This window comes from Podarcis gaigeae (assembly GCF_964106915.1).
Source record: "Podarcis gaigeae genome assembly, chromosome: Z".
In the NCBI taxonomy this organism is placed as follows: domain Eukaryota; kingdom Metazoa; phylum Chordata; class Lepidosauria; order Squamata; family Lacertidae; genus Podarcis; species Podarcis gaigeae.
In genome coordinates, this window is record NC_139691.1 from 48,074,761 (window position 1) to 48,092,838 (window position 18,078).

The window sequence follows — 18,078 nt, forward strand, 5'->3', positions numbered from 1 at the left end:
AATAAAAAAGTATACAATGTCTAGAAGGCACCAGGCTGGCGAAGACTCCCTTAGTCCTAATCTACAACTGGAAAAGAAAAATGATTTGTGTTCTTTTAAATACATGAAACTGCATCAACTTTCATTAATTCATCTCTTCTTACCCTTGGTTCTCCCTTCTCTCCCTTTTTGATTGTAGATGCACACAAACATGTTCTAAATTTAGGTTGTACATTCATCGGGGCAGCAACCTGCTTCTTTCTTATGCTACTCTGTGACACAAATACCAATATATATGATAATCATAGAAATAATAACATCAGAAGGCCTTTTTTTCCTATGTAGCTTTTCCTTCTACTAGGCTTGCCTCTCTGCACTCGGCTGGCTTCTATTGTGGCTGGATGTTCTGCCGCAGAGAATCAAAGGTATTTGCAAAAGACTGTAAAATAGTTTCTGTGTCGCCAAACTGTCAGGGGCTGTTATGGTATTAAGAGCAGCCTTCCCCAACCTGGTGCTCACCAGGTGCTTTGGACTGCAGATCCCACCATCTCTAGTCAGCACAACCGCTAGTGAGGGTGGTGGAAGCTGTAATCCAAAAACTGTTTATTTATTATAACTTATTGCATTTATATTGCACCTTTCCCACAAGGAGCTCAAGGTTGCATGAAACTTCTTCTTGTCTACATTTTATCCCCAAGGTCACCCAGTGAGCTTTGTGGGCTGAGTGAGGACTTGGAACCCGGGTCTTCTAGGTTCTGGTCCAGCACTCTAATGATGACACCACACTTGCAGGCTCCAGGTTGGTGAAGGCTGGAGTAGCCCATCTTGGCAAGATGGACCCAGTAGCCTGACTCCGTTGAAGGCAGCTTTGTATGAGCTGAGCTCACATTTTCCTAATATTAACAGTGGAGGTTTGGAGGGGTTGCTTGTGCTAAAGTAGGCATGTTTCATCAAGTGGGGCAGTGATCTGGCAGAGTTGCCTGTTGACAGTCTTAAAACTTTGTCATAAAGGCACCACTCAACCTCTCTGGCACCTTTGATCTTCAACTCCACATGATCCTTCCAGAACGGTCCCTCTTCACAGCTTTATTGCAATGGAGACTTCAGCAAATGAGGCCATGCCTATTCGCGTTTCTTCTTCCGAAGTCAAATGAGAGTCATGTTCGAGTGATTATAGTAAACTATACTAAAATGCAAATTCTGGGCACTAAGGGGCAAAGGAGGGAATGCCGCAAAGGGCAGTCAACTTAGTTATCATCTGCAAGCCATACTTAACATTTCCAACAAATGACCTGGCTGCAGAAATGAAAAATTGTTGGTTTTTTTCTGACATTTTTCTTATGTTGCTTACATTTTAACTTTGCAGAGTCTCCTTATTTGCACAGCCCCAGCTTTGGAATTTGTTAATGGGATTGCTTTATTCATGCCTCTGCGGCTGCTTTTAATTAAACGGGGGGGGGGGGGATTGCATGGGAGTGCTCTCTGCAATGCACTCATGGTGAATATGATCCACAGGACTGGAGTTCTGATAGAACTGGTTGTTCTGTATGGAAGGAACTAAGGGAATCATGTGACTCAACTCCTATTGGGCTGAATCACTGGGGAAGGAAATGGGTTTGCTTGTCTGTGGGCTTAGCCACATGTAGCGCTTTCCAGGCAAAGGTCTGCTAGCTTTAAAGCTCTGTGCCAGAGGGCTCTTTTTTTTCTTTTTCTTTTTGCAAACCAAGAGCTTTCCCTGCAAAAACCTGGTCTTTAAAGCTAAAGTTCAACCAATTGCACAGGTTTTCCATGGATTGCCAATTTAGCAGTAAAGAGTGAGTTTTCATGGAGGAAGCCCTGGAGCAAAAAAGGGATGCTTCGAAGTGAAGCTTTAAAGCACAGAGCATGCCTAGAAAATGTAGACAAAAGATAAGTGTGGATAAGCCCTGAATGCTCCTCCATGTGAAATGCTCCCTGTATATAGAAAACATGGCATGTTAAGAAGAAGGATTCTAGGCTGGTGGTCGTGCTGATGTATTACTTTATTGTGAGCAGCAGGGTGGTCCAACATGTGGCTCAAGGGTCACCTTTTTTTGGAAGCCCTCAGCAGCAATGCATGATAGGTAAAAGCCAGCTGCAGCTCCTGTCTGCCATCTCTTCTTCCCTTGCTAAAGAGAAGACACACTTTCCTAGCGGCTGCCGGCACCCAGGCAGGGAAAGGAGAAAGAGGCGGCACCTGCACATATCTTATGGCGACTGCCACCTTTAGCTCTGACGTGTCCCTCTGCTGACTGCTGGGAGGAGTTGCTGGCGAGGTCAGACTCATGCCTCCTGCAGCATGGTGACCAAGGAGCGTGGCAGTGGCCTTGAGGGAATGCGGTTGCTGCTGCTGCTGCCCACACATAAAAAAGAAGCCAGCCACTGAGGAGACCAAAGTCGAGCAGGTGGCTGAAAACGGGGTGGGGTGAGCGAGGAGGAAATGCAGGGTGTCACTGGGGGGGACCTGGAAGGGCAGAGTGACTTTATGGGGGGAGGATTGCCTATGGTAAATAGAGTCCCCTCGCGGAATTTGAGGGAGGGTTAAACAGGGCTGTCCCTTTTTGAGGTGGGCTCGGGGGGTGTCCTATTAGGATCTTCCTGACTTTTTCTGGGAGGTGGTTGGCTGAGGCGAATCCCCTTTACAGTTGAACTCAAAGGGTGTGTGTGTGTTTGGAAGTCAGGTGGGGTGGGAGACTCTTAGCTGAAGTGGTGACAGTGCTTAAGACCTGAGCTTGTTTTGTGTATTTACTCAGAAGCAAGCCCCAGAGACTTAAATGAGGTTCCTGCTTAAGTAGGGGTGCAAATGTTGTGCTGTGCTATGTATCCTGCCTCCCTCCTCATTCCACTTATAAATATATGGCTCTCTCTTGTTCTGAGTTCCTTCCTAGCTTCATGCACTGCTAATGGTTTTGCTCATATATTGTTGACTGCTGTTGGAGCCCTGGCCCCTCTTCGCCCGGAGATCTTGGGCAATCTTGGAATTAATTATTGAGAGGATATGTCCCAATTTGTTCTGCATTAATGTTGTGTTGGGAATGGAGTCAGGGCTGCAGTCAGAACAGATACCGTATTCAGCACATGGAATCGATGGACGGAGACTTGCTCCAAGTCCTGAACACACCATCTGGAATTCCAATCTGATGTTACAATTTGTAGTTCTGACCCCAGATTCAACACTGGGAAAGAACAAGGGGAGGAAGGAAGGAAGGAAGGAAGGGTGAGTTGCCTTTTCTGCTTCTGTAGGATTTAATATTAATTTAATATATTAGTAGTGTATATTAAATAATATTAACTGTCTTGATTTATGATATGGAAACTTAATTCAGTGTTCAGCCCACTTGGTCTGAGAGGTTGGACCACCCTGGTGTGCAGGGAGGCTATATGTGTGTGCATGTATTTATAGATGTATATACTAGGGACTAACAACCCTGTCTAACTGCCCTTCCCTCACACCCAAGCAGAATCCTCTCTCTACAGCTCACACTATTTGCTTACCCTAAGCTGGATGGGGAGAACCTGGCTTGACAGCAATACATGTGAAAAGGATCTAGAGTTCTTAGTAGACCGCAAAATTAACATGAGGTAAAAATGTGATGCAGCAGCAAACACCGCCCCACCCCCTCCCCAATGTTATTCTGCCTGCATCCACAGAAGTATAGTGTCCTGGCCAAGGGAAGTAGCAGTACTGCTTTATTCTGCCTTGGCCAATGGCAGAATCCGAGACCTGGGAGAAGAAAGGATGGAAGAAGATTGGAAGAAATTTAAAACTTATTTACAAAAATATTGTAATTTGATTGAATGTTAAGAAGGATGCTTGATCATAAATAATTGGCCACCACTAAACTAGATTGAAATTAGATGATAAGTGAGATTAAGGAAAAGACAAATCCTTTGGGAGAACTATTAGATTATATTTAAATGAGTGGATATAAGATTGAAAACAAGATGATAATTTGCTTGGAAAAACTTTTTAACAATGTAAGTGGGAGCGGGAGACGTGAGGAAGTCCAAATGAGTTATGAAATTTTGTGTATGACATAAGCAATGCTGTTTGTTATTTATGCTTTTTTCTTATAAAAATTCTTAATAAATATTTATTAAAAAAAAATATTCTGCCTTGGCCAAATCACACCTGGAGTCTTGTGTCCAGTTCTGGGCACATTTTAAGGAGGATGTTGACAAGCTGGAGTGTGGGCAAACAATGATCCGGGAACCAAGCCTTATGAAGAACGGTTGCAGCAGTTGGGTATGTTTAGCCTAAAAAAAAGGAGACAGAGAGGAGATACGATAGCCATCTCCAAATAACTGAAGGATTGTCACATAGAAGAGGAGAAGCTTGTTTGCTGCCTCTGTGGAGGGTAGGACTCCAACCAATGGCTTCAAGTTACAAGAAAGGAGATTCTGACCAAACATCAGGAAGAACTTTCTGACAGTAAGAGCTGATCAACAGTGGAGCAGTCCTCCATTGGAGGTTTGTAAGCAGAGGTTGGATGGCCATTTGTCATGGGGATCCCTTCCAACTCTACAATTTCATGATTCTATTGTTATGAGGGGTTTTTTTGGGGGGGGGCTGGCAGAGTTGAGACCCTTCAAAACTCTGGACCCAGCAAGTGATAAGGGCAACTTCTTAGCCACATGTTCATACAGAGTTTACAGGGGGACTGCTGTCTCCTTATCTGAGATCCAACAGTTGCTAGCTTCTCTGGACATTAGCAAGCTAACCAAAAGGGCCAGCAGGAGTATTTCTACCTCACCTACTGCCAAGCCAAATCAAAGAGGACAGGAGCTTGCAGCTGTCCCATGGGAAGGGGGCTTGAGCCTGTTCAGTGGGGTATCACAGGAGGGAACAAGCTGAAGTTGAGACCAGCGTCAGCAGCAGCTGCAACCTAATTGCTAAGCCCACCCATGCTTGCAAGACTGCTTTGCTTAAAGGAGCTCAGCCTTCTCCGGTAATCTCATACTGAGGTGGAGAAGGGAGGCACTTAGGTCTTCTGTAGTGCAGACCTTTGTATTAGAGGATGGCAGTCCAATATCCTTGGGCCAGAAGGAGTGCACACTGGCCTCTCGGGTTCATCTGAGAGTGCTTCTGGGGCCGACCTTGCATGCTCTTCCCTTTCTAAGGAGTCTTCACTCTACTCCAGGGTCATGACAGATTGGGTAAACAAACTCTTTCTATTAGTCTTGCCATGGTGGAGGCTGAGCTCCCCCTTTGAATGCTGTGACATCCTTCTCCACCAAGAAGGCTAAAGAGAGAGAGTGCACCTTGGTGACTGTTCTTTTCCAGAAGCTTGTGCTGCAGTCAGTCCTCCTGGTGTGGGAGGCTGCTTGATTTGAGCACAGAAGGCAAAAAAACCCCAACACAGTAAAAATAGGCTTTGCCATTAACGCAAGAATGATCTACCGGTCCCAGAGCATGCCATATGCACCAAAGCGGGCGCCCACTTGTTGCCAACCTCCTCTCTCCTCCCCTTAATTCCTAAGAACTTACATTGAGCCAAGGTGGTGGGAGGGGGAGGACATTCCCAGAAAAAAGAGGAGCGGGGTTTTTGTTTCTGCCTCTCGTCATCTCTCTTAGTGCTCTAGCCTTTTGCAGGTCTGCAACCTTTTTGGTTCTGCACAGAGGTTTAATGGGAAAGTTGAAAAGCCTCAGCCATGTATAGCTGATGGTCCTTTTGTCAGCAAGCCTCAGCGACTCGGGGAATATTTCTCATGCCTGAAGTGGGTATTAAACAGGCAAATGGAGTGGAAGGAGCAAGTGGAATGGCAAACTATGATCAATTAGTGCTGAAAACAGGTGGGTTGATTCATTGGTTGCCCATCAAGCTGTAACTGCAGAAACCAAAGGAACCAGTGATATGTGAAAGAAGCAAAAAAAAAAAGAAAGGACTGCAATATTGATGCAACTTGGCATCAAAGTAATATGCTTATTTGGAGAACAGAGAAAAATTAATTTTCCAAGCCTACCTGTTTGTCAGCTCCACCCATTATTTGCTGCTGCTGCATCATCAGATAAATTGACTTTTGCAGTGCAGGATGAATACAATTTCATTAGAAGGATATCAGAGAAATGTGCATGTTTTTAGCCATATGCACCATTTTTCATAGGGAAATGAGATAGCTGCCCAGAGGAGATCCCTGTCTATGTGGTCGATTAAAGAAAATAAATCTTGGCTCACAAAGATTACCACCCCCAACTGCAGCCCTGCAGAGCAACCGTTCCAGGCCTCCCCTGCAAAATCCTTGCCTTAAACTCCATGGACGTGTTTCTATGTAGAATGTCCATAAGCATGTCACTGAATCTCAGACTCAGCTTGCAATATGTAAAATGGGAATAGTGCTCTCCAGGGTTGCCCAAGGGTCAAACCCAAGTACTGCACTAAAACTGGGGCTTAAAGGGGCTTAATCATCAGGTTGCGTAGGCATCCACTGGGAGAACAGGCAAAGGGGGAAGTTGCCCCCTCCATCTGGATGAACCATAATTCCTAGATTCCCAGCTTTCATTTGTTTTAAGAGGAACTATGCCCCTGAACCCCAGTTGTTGGGAATGGCAAGTGGGGAGAGTGCTGTTGCACTCAGGTCCTGCTTGTTGTGGGCTGCCCACTTTCAGAATGGGATGCTGGGCTAGATGGGCCTTTGGCCTCATCTAGTTGCAGGGCTCTTCTTACGCTGTCATGCTTATGGGCTTCCAGAGAGTCATCTATCTGTTCTGTGTTTGGAACAGAATGCTTTTGTCCTTGGTCTCATCCAGCAAAGATATTCTTATTTCCTTCCATCGGATGAAGGAGAGGTATAGCCCATGAAAGTTTGTGCCCTAATAAATTCTGTTCAATCTGTAAGTGCCACAATATGATTTTTGGTTTTTATTTTCTTCTGTCACTCATGTGACATTTGGTTTGGGCAGTCCAGAAATTGCTCCCACAGGAGGCAGTGGTGGCCACTAGCCTAGATGGCTTTGAAAAAAATATTTGACCAACTCATGAAGGAGAGGGCTATCAGTGGCTACCAGCCACAATCGTTTTGCTCTACTTCCACGCTCGGAGGCAGTAATGCTTCTGAATACAGTTGCTAGAAACCGCAGGAAGGGAGAGGGCTATTGCACTTGAGTCCTGCTTGCAGGTTTCCCAGGGGAGCATCTGGTTGGCCATTGTGAGAACAGGATGCTGGACTAGATGGGTCACTGGCCTGGTTCCAGCAGCCTCTTCTAATGTTATTGTGTTAGCTGTTCCCTGAGCAGCAAGCATTGCTAACCAAGTTCCATTATAGTTTTAACAGTTGAGTCAACAGACCAAGACAGCCTCAGCTCGATTCTGTCCCCTTGATGGGATTCCTGCACAGCAGTTCTGATACCAGGAGTCTCTTTTTCCTTCACTGTGTTCTGGCATCATGGATGGAGCATTCGTATGCAGCCTCTGCCTTCTAGCAAACTGTCATCTCTGGCTTGTTTGTCAACCTCATGACAGCGCTGACGCATCCCATAGCCATCTGGGTATTGACATTGCTTTGCATTCTCCCACTTTGTCCCTCTTTTTCTGTTGAGAGAGTGAGAGAGAAAGCACATGCACGATAGGGAAAGAAGTTTCTGCGTCCTGTTGTAGAAATGGCAGAAGATACCATGATGCCATTGATGACTTACAGGCAAGAAATTCATCTACTGTACCAGCTTTGTGGCACATGGTCTGCCCCACCAGCTTGTCTCTTTGATCTGAATAATTCATTGTGGTTTTCACCTGTGCTGGAGTCTGGAGGGGGATGAGAACCCATGCAGCAGGAAGCGAAGGAAGGTTGGCCCAGTCTGCTTCTATACCCACTTCACATCCCCAACCAAGCGGACATGTATGTTGCCCTTTGGCTGGCCCTTGTCCTGTCTTTATTTATTTCATTTGTTACATTTCTATCCTATCTTTCCTCCGTGAAACTCAAAAGTGGCATGAATGCTTCTCCTGCTCCTGCATTTCATCTTAGCAACAATTCTGTGAAGTAGGTAAGGTTGAAAGAGACACCCATAAGAGCATAAGAGTCCTGATGGATCAGGCCCATAGACATCTAGTCCAGCATCTTGTAACGGCAGTTGCTGCCCAGACACCCCTGGGATGTCAGCAATCAGAATCCGAACTCAAAAACTCTCCTGTCCTGTGGTTTCCTGCAGCTGGTATTCAGAAGCATTGCTGCTTCTGACTATGGAGGCAAGGCCACTGTGAATTTGTTCAGTCCTCTATTAAAGCCGTCCAAGTTCTATGGTTTAACTTAATGGCTGGAATTTGCACCCTGTTCTGGGTGGGGGGGGGAACTGGATCAAACATGGGCTGGATCCTTATCTCCCTCGTGGTCCCTTCCAACTATGATTCTATTATTCCCCATTGAGACAGGTATGACAGGTGGGCCCACCTGTCAATCATGCGGCAACTCCCTGGTGTCAGGTGACTGCTTTTGCATAGCGCTTTGCACAGAAGCTCTAGCAATCAGCTGGTCATCCGGCATTCTTCAGCATTCTGTGCAGAGCACTAGGCAAGCCCGATGACCAGGACCTGCACTACAACCACTACACCACCCTGCCTCTTTCCAGTTGAATTGGCAACCTCCAGTTTATGTTTCCTCCCCTTTTTGCTTAAAATGTGTGTGTAATACATGTGGTCAACTTGACAGATTTTGTTCCATCCTGAGTGTTCCTGCTAAGGTCTGTCTCATGCAAGAGTTAGCATTATCTGCTGGGTATATTTAAAATGCCCCTCCACACTCCCGGAGGCTAGATCAAAGTCCGCAGTACACTACAACTGCAAGTGAAAACCTGACACTTTTCTACCCAGAGTTGTTGACACATTCAAGACGAAGATATTGATCCGGAGAATATTTTGCTTCTTGATTTCAGATGTCTGTTCTCTAATTTGCAGCAGCCAAACAGATAAAAAGCAAATGGAGCAGGACCCTCAGCTTCCACTGCCCTCAAAATGCTTGCATACAAGCCTGCCTGTGTCTTGCACACAGCTTTTTAGTCACCAAGCTATGTAGAGAGCAGCCTGTGGACATCTAGACCACTCTTTCTGCCACTTGCATAGCTATCAACTTTTCCCTTTTCTTGCAGGGAGCCCTATTCGGAATAAGGGAATTTCCCTTAAAAAAAGGGAAACCTTGACAGCTATGCTCTTAGGACCTGTGTAGACTGATGCGCAGCGTAAATTAATAATGCAGAGTTTTTAAGTGAAAGAATAAGAGCTTTACTGAGTTAAAATAAACTTCTTAATAAACAACATGGTTCCAAACAGTTTGACTGAGATTCCATACTGACTCTGCTCACAGCTGAGGCAGACTGACTCTGACTGAAAACTTACAGAGAACAGAGAGAGAAACTGGTTGCTAAGTCACATGCCAGAGTGACTCCACAGTTAGCAGTCAGGCCTGAATAACTTTAGTAGCCCCAAATGATTGTGCAGTCCCAGCACCTCCCAGCCTGCTTTGTATTTGCTGTGTGTCTGTCACATGACATAGACCACACCCCTCCTCCCCTCCTCAAGTGATACTGAACTCTGATAATACCTTTTCCTGAAACCACCCACTTTTGCCACACCAACCAGGTATGTGGCCTAGGTTTCCTTTTGTTGTGTTTTTGTATATTCTGTAGGAAGCCCCCCGGAGTGGCTGGGGCAACCCAGTCAGAAGGGTGGGGTACAAAAAACAAATTATTCTTATTAAAATATATGGGCCTCAGACTGAAAAAGCACACCCCACTCCTTTAAAGAGATATTCTGGCAGCTTAAAAGGATATCTATCATCTATCTTTCTATCACAATTTATAGATATATAAAAAACAATTTTTATTTAGAGTTTTCAACATGAAATACAATAAAAGCAAAACCAATCTAAAGAAAATGAATAGAGAAGAAGAAGAAGAAGAAGAAGAAGAAGAAGAAGAAGAAGAAGAAAAGAAGAAGAAGAAGAAGAAAAGCATCAGATCCTCTGTTGTAATTATATCTTAAGCCTTATTTCACACGCAGGAGAGTGAACCGTCCCAGGGGCTTCTCACCTGGGAACTTCGCCCGCTTCCCCCCAGCCTCCCACCCTGGCAGATCCTCTTTCCCCTGGCCCTCATCCTCTGTCCATCACCTTCCTATGTGTATCTTCAGTAATCCAAGATAGGGAACTTCAAAAGGCAAAGCATAAATATGGATAGAATTAATAGAAAGAAAACAAGAACTACTGATCACAGGAAAGCAAAATAAGAAGAGAAATTAAAGAAAAAGACAGTCTTAATAGAAATGGTTATATCAAGTGGTGTATTGCTTCCAATGAAGAACATTTAGTTTGAAATGTTACATCTTACGATGCACAAAGTTACAATCATCATGTAAGGAATTATGTTGCTCTCTGCATCCCCCACCTGCTCTTCACTGAAGGAACAGCCATAGGAAAGTGATCTTATAGGAGCATAGGGACATATGAAGCTGCCTTAGGCTAGGCCAGGCCTTGGGTCCATCTCACTTAATACTGTACACTGATCGAGTGGCAGTGGCCCTCTAGGGTTTCTGGCAGGAGTCCCTCACAGCCCCATCTGGAAATGCAATCGGGGATTGAAGCTGGGACCTTCTGCGTGCAACGCAGGTGTTCTACCACTGAGCTACAGCCCCTTGCATGTGCACCAGACTCTAAGAGTGCCACACTATGGAACATCTTATCATGTCAGCTCTCAATATCAGGCTTTCCTCCTCAGTCTCCACAGAGATTCTTTTTCTGGGCCTAGTAGAGCTGCCAATTTCATTTCGGTTGCTTAGAATTGTAGAGTTGGAAGGGGTCTCAAGGCATGTCTGCTGCAACCCCCTGCAATGCGGGAATCACAGCTAAATCACAGCTTCCAGGTAGCTGAGCTATGTGCCCAGAGAGTTCTGCTAGATTTTCCAGCTGGACGTTGCTCAGTCTGCTATTTTACTTCTGAGTCCAGTTGAATGTGGCTCAAATGTCTTATTGACTCCTTGGAACTGGAAAGGGAAGCACAACTTTCTATGTTAGGTTTTGGGGAATAGCCTTTGAAGGCCAAGTGGAATCATGACCCTCTGACCACTGAAGCTATTTTCAAGGTCATTGTCCAGGTACTCAGGGATCAAGAGAGGAGCTTCCACTCAGTGTCAACCAGGGATTGGGAACCTCAGGCCTGCAGAACAGACATAGCCCTCCAGATCTCTCTCTCTGACCCTCAAAACTCTCCCCAGGCTGCGGCTGTCACTGATCCTGCTTCACACAGACCAGGATGTGTCACTGAACTCTGATAGTGCCCTTTGCTTGTCCAGACAGAGGAGAAAGGTGTGCAGGTATAGAAACTACTCTACTGTAGAAAAATATATTTCATGTTATTTGCTTCTCCCATTTTTCTTCCTCTGGGCCCCCTGTGGTTGCCCAAGGTTACCCAGAATGGGATGTGGCCCCCAAACTGGAAAAGGGTCCCCTATCTTTGGTATGAGCCACACTGGTAGATGGGTCACTGGCAGCCTCCTGTGTATTCATTGAGTGCTCAGCCCCAGGGGCACCTTGACATGGTTTGCTGAATTCTTTCAAACACTTTTATCAACAGAGCTAACAGGTAGTTCACACACCTTGCACCAAGGTGTTCCTCTTGATTTCACTTCGCAGTCGAGTGGCAGCCTCGTGGAAGTGCTCCAGGCTGGGAAGTGGGAGAGCCATCTGGAGCTGTGGGGTAAGCTAGGAATGCTTTGAGCACACACTTTGCATGCAGGATGCCGTGGGGCCAGTTCCTGGCAGGTTCTCCAGCAGCAGAGCTGAGTAGGAGGTGCTGCTTTAGACGATGAAGTAGCCAGTGCCTTCTAAGGTAGGCTATGCTGGGTTCAATGTGTGCTGAAGACACACCTGTTTACCTTGGCCTTTGATATCGGAGGTGTATGTTTTCAGGACCTGCCCTCTTCTTGTGACTGCAATTTGTTTTAAACTACTTTTAACATTTTAAAAGCCAGGTGCCTCTGGGAAGCACACAAGCACGCTGAGAGAACAACAGACCTTTCCCGAGCAGTATTCAAAGGCATTCTGCCTCCAGCATAATGGCTAGTAGCCATGTCAGCCTTAGCTCAGTTGGTTAGAGTGTGGTGCTGATACCGCCAAGCTTGCTGGTTCAATCCCCACATGGGACAGCTGCATATTCCTGCATTGCAAGGGGGTTGGACTACATCAGAGCTTTCCAAACAGGTTGTCGCAACATGTTAGTGTGTAGGTGTGTCATGCAAACATTCCCCATGCTCCTCTCGGGGCTGGAAAGGGGTTAGTTTAAACTCAGTTTTGCTGGTAAAATTAATTACTGTGTCACAAAAGGATGCATATCTAAAAAGGGTGTCATCAACTTGAAAAGTTTGGAAAGCTCTGGACTAGATGATCCCCAGGGTCCCTTCCAGCTCTACAATTCTATGATTCTATGCAGGAGTCTGGCTTTATAGAAAGCAGCTTCATGTGCTGAGTCAGCATGATTTCCCCCCTCCTCCACCTGCTTATTCCTTCATGATTCCAGTACTTGAGGATCTTTTTAATTCATGATTAATGATTAGAAGCAGAAGATGTCTAGTCCCCTCCCCCACAAATCCCCCCTCCCTTTCTACACCCACATAGAAACACACTTGAGACCAGAGAATTTAATTTTTAGCAGCAGGATGCCATCGTGGTTGCAATTTATTAAGAAAGTGAGCAGACAGAGAGAGCCAGGCGCAGACAGAGAGAGCCAGGCCGGCAGACTCACTGAAGGGAGCCATAAATTCTTCAGAGGCTGGGTTTGCAAATTCAGGGAATGTCAGAAGAGCCTGCTGGATCAGGGCAATGGTCATCTAGTTCAGCATCCTGTTCCAGCCGTGGTCAGCCAGATGCCCCAATGGGAAGCCTGCAAGTAGGACCAAAGCACAGAAGCACTCCCCCCCCTGTGGTTTCCAGCAACTCATGTAGTTTTAGATACTGCTATCATGTCACCCCTTACTGACCTGTTATCTAAACGAAAGCGCCCCACATGTTGTAACCTTTCCTCTTAGGGGAGTCGCTTCATCTCCTTGGTAATTTCGGTTGCCCTTTTCTCAACGTTTTCCAACTTACAAGATCATATGAAGAGAGGAAGGCATAGGACATCCTCTGGGGAAGCAGAGCTGCTCTTTTTCCTTTGCCCCCTATTATAAGGGATAGAGGTACCAGCCTAAAATTCTGACCATTGTAGAGAGACAGAGAGAATGGAATACTTAGAAGTATATTGTTCTCCATCCAGCCTTCAGATTTGTTTCTAAGGTTGCTTCCAGTGACCTGCACATCAACTGTTCATTCTGATTTGTTTACACAAAGTATGTGGGGAGGTTAGACAAGGTCAGCTATTTATTCTGATTTGTTTGTGGGGAGCTGAGATGATGTTGCATCAAGCTATTGCAATCCCATATTTCCCAGTACATATTTCTGTCACTTTCTTGTCGCTTTTGCTGATGGTGGGGGGAAGTGGGTAGAGATGGATGAATATATCAATTTCAGATTCTCATGTTTTCCATTCTTACATTTGGTTCTCACCATTTCCATATCAGTTCTTTCTTTAAGTCCCCAAGAAAATTCATCAGGATGTTAGTGCAAAATTCTCCTAATAGGTACATTTTGATATGCAATTTTCCCTGATGCCTTTTTGGTGTTATTTTCACTAATAGATGCATTTTTACAGACCCTTCACCTTGATATATACATTTCTATATGTATTGCAGAATATATGTGTTCTGTATATGCATTCTTGATACACACATTACTTGGCTGCAGATTGGCAGTGTAAAATTTGGGATGCATGAATTTCTAAGGATGGTTGTGTTTTGCTTCAAGTAATGTTTTAGGAAGTGCAGATTAGGTAGATTCATCTTAAAATTCAACCTGAACAGAATTTCCCCCACGTCCCAAGCGCAGACCCTCCAGGTGTCCCTATTTTCCAGGGACAGTCCTAGATTTACAGAAGCTGTCCTAGTTTCTTATTTGATCCCAGAATGTTCCACTTTTCCTTAGGGCATCTCTATTTTCACCAGAGAAATGTAGGAGAGCATGGCTCAGTTATGTGACCCCCCCCCCCGAGCCAGGGAGATAAGTGACTATACAACCCTTAGAAGACATCTGAAGGCAGACCTGTGTAGGAAAGTATTGTTACATTGTTAATGTTAAATGTGTGTTGGAAGGCACCCAAAGACAGGGTATGAATATTATTATTATTATTATTATTATTATTATTATTATTATTATTGAATGGGACATCCCTGTTTTCAATAGAGAAATGTTGGAGGCTATGCTAGCTGAGGAATCACATTGGACCACTTGCACAGGAGAATCAGGTGACAAAAACCAACACTGGTGAAGGCCTGTTTCAAAGAACAATCAGCAAAGGCTGATTGTGACCATGTGATATTGGAGGCAAAGAGATTTCTGGCTTGGGGAAGGAGGGGGGTGAGGGAGTTCTGCTGCACATATATATTTAGTAACAGTTGTTAAATTTTTCTGTTTGTGATTCACTTTCACACTGCAAAGGTTGACTGAGTTATTCTAGTGCCGTTTCCAAAATTAAATGAGGTGGGCTTGATTCAAACTGAGCAGGAGAGATCTGCCAAAGGACCAGTTTATTTGAGGAAGTTGCAATAAATTTCTAGGCGGCAGATCGAGTCCCTTCTAATAGCTGTAGCCAATATTGCCAGGGTTGGTGGTGTTAAACTTTCAGCCCAGCCTTTTTCTCTCTCCCCCCCCCCCCAACCACACCCTGATCTGTGTCATCCTTGAGTGCTTTGTTACTAGGATGTTCTGTGTCCTTGAACTGCATGCCTCAGTGAAGTCTGTCTGCAGGATGTGGCTGCAGAAAATTCTCATGTTTATGTGGCTGGAATGTAACCTCCTGTAAGGAGGGACAAGTCACATGTGCTGCCCCACCCACTTTCCCCTCTGGCTCCACCCACTATTAACACCTGCCATTCCCCCCATGGGGGAATGTGGCCCTAAAGAATTAAAAATCCCCCCACCTCTGTGTTATAATAACCATTTGGGAGTTTACATACCTTCCAACATTTCTCTGTTGAAAATAGGGGTGTCCTATTCAGTAATCATAATCATATCTGACAGGGTTGACCCAACTACTCTGGCCAGCTTCCAAAATATATCAAAACATATCAAAACATTAAACATTAGAAAACTTCCCTATGCAGGGCTACCTTCAGGTGTCTTATAAAGGTTGTAAAGCTTATCTCCTTGGCTCGGGGGGTCAGATAACTCCATGCCCTCCAACATTTCTTCAGAGAAAATAGGGATGTCCTAAGGAAAAGCAGGGCATTAAGGGATCAAATCAGAAGGTCGGACGGCTTCTATAAATCTGGGAATGTCCCTGAAAAATAGGGACACTTGGAGGGTCTGAGTTTACTCTTTGGGCATGGAGGAGCATGTACACTTATAGAGCATTCCTGCTTTGTGACTGCAGAGTAGGAACTAACACTCGTTTGCTACCTGAGACCTGGGGCACCTAGGAAGCATGGATTTTGTGACATTGGTCCCTGTGATAGCAGGGCAAAATGAAGTTTCTGAAACTATGCCTGGCATAAATATTGACCAAGCAGAAACTCCTAAGCTCTAGGGTCCATGAGAGCACACAAAGCGGCTTCATCCTGAGGCAGATCTAGCTCTACACTAGTCTACAATGACTGGTAGTGGCTCTCAGGGATTTCAGATGGCAGCATTTCCCAACTTTACCTGGAGATGCCAGGGATTGAATTTGGGGCTCTGGGCAGATAAAACAGATATAATAAGCACTGAGCTTACTTATCTTCCATAAGTCCATACTTATCTTCTAGCAGCTCACCTTGGAACAGATAGCATTGGACTGGAAAACTCCCATTCCTGGTTAGGATTTAAGAAAAGTGCTCCAGGAGCCCCTTGACTCTATGCATGACTGTTAGAGGGCTACAGTTTGGAACATCTCCCTAGGACACAGGTCATCCACATGGCATGCATGTACCCAGAAAGGCCTTCCCTTGTGCCCACAGGCTGTTCCCCGCCACCTCCAACCCTTGTCCTCCTGAAATTAGACTTGAACAAAGAGCCAGTGCAGCTACAGTGTGTTGCTGGTTTTCCTGATGGTGGAAAGAGGCCTTTATTGTGCCATTTTCTTTCCCTGCCCCCCACAGAGCCCTTTACAAATCCTCACCCTGTCTGCACAGTGCAGGCCATGTGGAGAAGGTGAGAGCTTTGTGGAGCACAGCAGCTCTACTTCCAGGAAAGGGCTTGATGGAGGTAGAAACGGTCTCTCATGCCTTGTTATGCTGTCGTTTCTACGGGGATATACACTTGGCATTTATCATCCTTCTATACAAAAATCTCCAAATGGGTCCAAACGTCAATATCTTAGGTCCCTGGTAGAGGACAAGGATCCAGAGGTCACGCTCAGGGTGGCCAAATTCTGTGCAACTGCCATAAAATTTAGGGAACAAGCTGTGCTACCATAATGACTAAGGCCTTAAATGACAAGTTTAGGTTATATTTTAGTGATGAAGATTTAACATATATTTTTAACTGCTTCTAGATCTGTATTAGGTAGCAGGTGGCACTGTGGGTTAAACCACTGAGCCTCGGGCTTGCCGATCGGAAGGTTCGAATCCCCACGATGGGGTGAGCTCCCGTTGCTTGGTCCCTGCTCCTGCCAACCTAGCAGTTCGAAAGCACATCAAAGTGCAAGTAGATAAATAGGTACTGCTCCGGTGGGAAGGTACACAGCGTTTCCGTGCGCTGCTCTGGTTCACCAGAAGTGGCTTTGTCATGCTGGCCACATGACCCGGAAGCTGTATGTCGGCTCCCTCAGCCAGTAAAGCGAGATGAGCACCACAACCCCCGAGTCGTCCGCAACTGGACCTAATGGTCAGGGATCCCTTTACCTTTTATATTTGTATTGTCCCTGTTATACCCAATTGCAAATTCAAATGTATCCCTATCGTGTTTTATGATATTGTATGTGAGCTGGAACTAGTCTTTGACTGAAATTAATAAATTCATTCATTCACTTCCAGGAACAACTGATTTCAAAGTAATTGCCAAACGTCCTTTTGTGTGCAAATTATTTGCTTGAGATGCCAGTCCAATGCAAAATAACCATCCCTGGCCCCAAACACTTACCCTTCCCTTATCTTAATCACCTTTTGAAGGAATAAACTCTGGAAGTCTAGACTCTAATCTTGGGAGGAAACACAGCTGGAGAATCTTTTTAGCCTGGCTTCAGAGGAATAATGACTCAAAATGTTAGCTTGCAGTGAGGGAAACAAAATTAGCATGGTATCTTGGTTCTGCTGCCCCAAACTGGCTGGACCTCCTTTGACCATGGCAGCCCAAAACAGGCTGCTGCAAAGGGGCAAGATGGCACCCCTCCCCACACACACATTTCACATACAGAAGGCAGCTGGCCAGGCAGCTGGATCTTGCTCCAGCACTGGTGTCAGGACCACCCCCTCCACCCTCCTAGAGCTGCACTGCACAGACAGCTCTGTCCTCCCCACACATTTTTGCTGCATCTGCCACCTGAGGCAGCTATCTCACTCTGCCTAATGGGAGGGCTGGCCCTGCCTTTGAGAAGAGAAGGCTCCTTTCTCAGGCAAACACCTGCACATCATAGTAGGAATAGAGATGTGAAGAAAGTGTCCTCCAGCTTAACTACTCCTTAGAATTAGCTCAGCAGGTCACCACCTGTGTACACAAGCCAGAAAGGCAGAGGGGTATTATTTCTTTGAGTGGTTGGATAGATTTGATGATTCCTTACCTAGCTCTGTGTTTCATCTGTAACAGGAAGAAAAATACTGGTACTTAAGTGCTTTTATACGACGGTGAATCTTTAGACTGCAAACCCCAATAGTGTCTCCAGGTGTTCCACAAGCCTGTGGGTCTGCAAAGGGTGAAGTTGGGGCCTGTGGCCCTCCATGTGTGATTGGAGTCAACTTCAATGAGTCCCAGCCAGCATGGGCAATGGTCAGTTGTAGTCCAGCTGCATGCTGAGAATTTTAGTACAGCAGCATGATGGAAGTTGTAGTCCAGGAGCACCTGGGGAGGGGCATAGGCTCCCCAGTCCCAGTCCAG

The 18,078-nt window shown here is 45.5% G+C and overlaps 1 protein-coding gene across 14 annotated transcripts in view; it reads left to right on the plus strand.

Moving 5' to 3' along the window:
• The window catches only part of LOC310836945 (5-hydroxytryptamine receptor 2A-like), a 241,768-nt gene that overhangs the window by 141,934 nt on the left and 81,756 nt on the right, over positions 1 to 18,078 (plus strand). For 8 of the 14 annotated variants that reach the window (XM_083722949.1, XM_083722952.1, XM_083722955.1 and 5 more), the window contains exon 3: positions 325 to 404. The exons of the other annotated variants lie outside the window; for them this stretch is intronic. The gene's annotated coding sequence lies outside the window, so the exon portion shown is untranslated. The remainder of the gene's footprint in view (positions 1 to 324; positions 405 to 18,078) is intronic. 14 annotated transcript variants of the gene reach the window in all.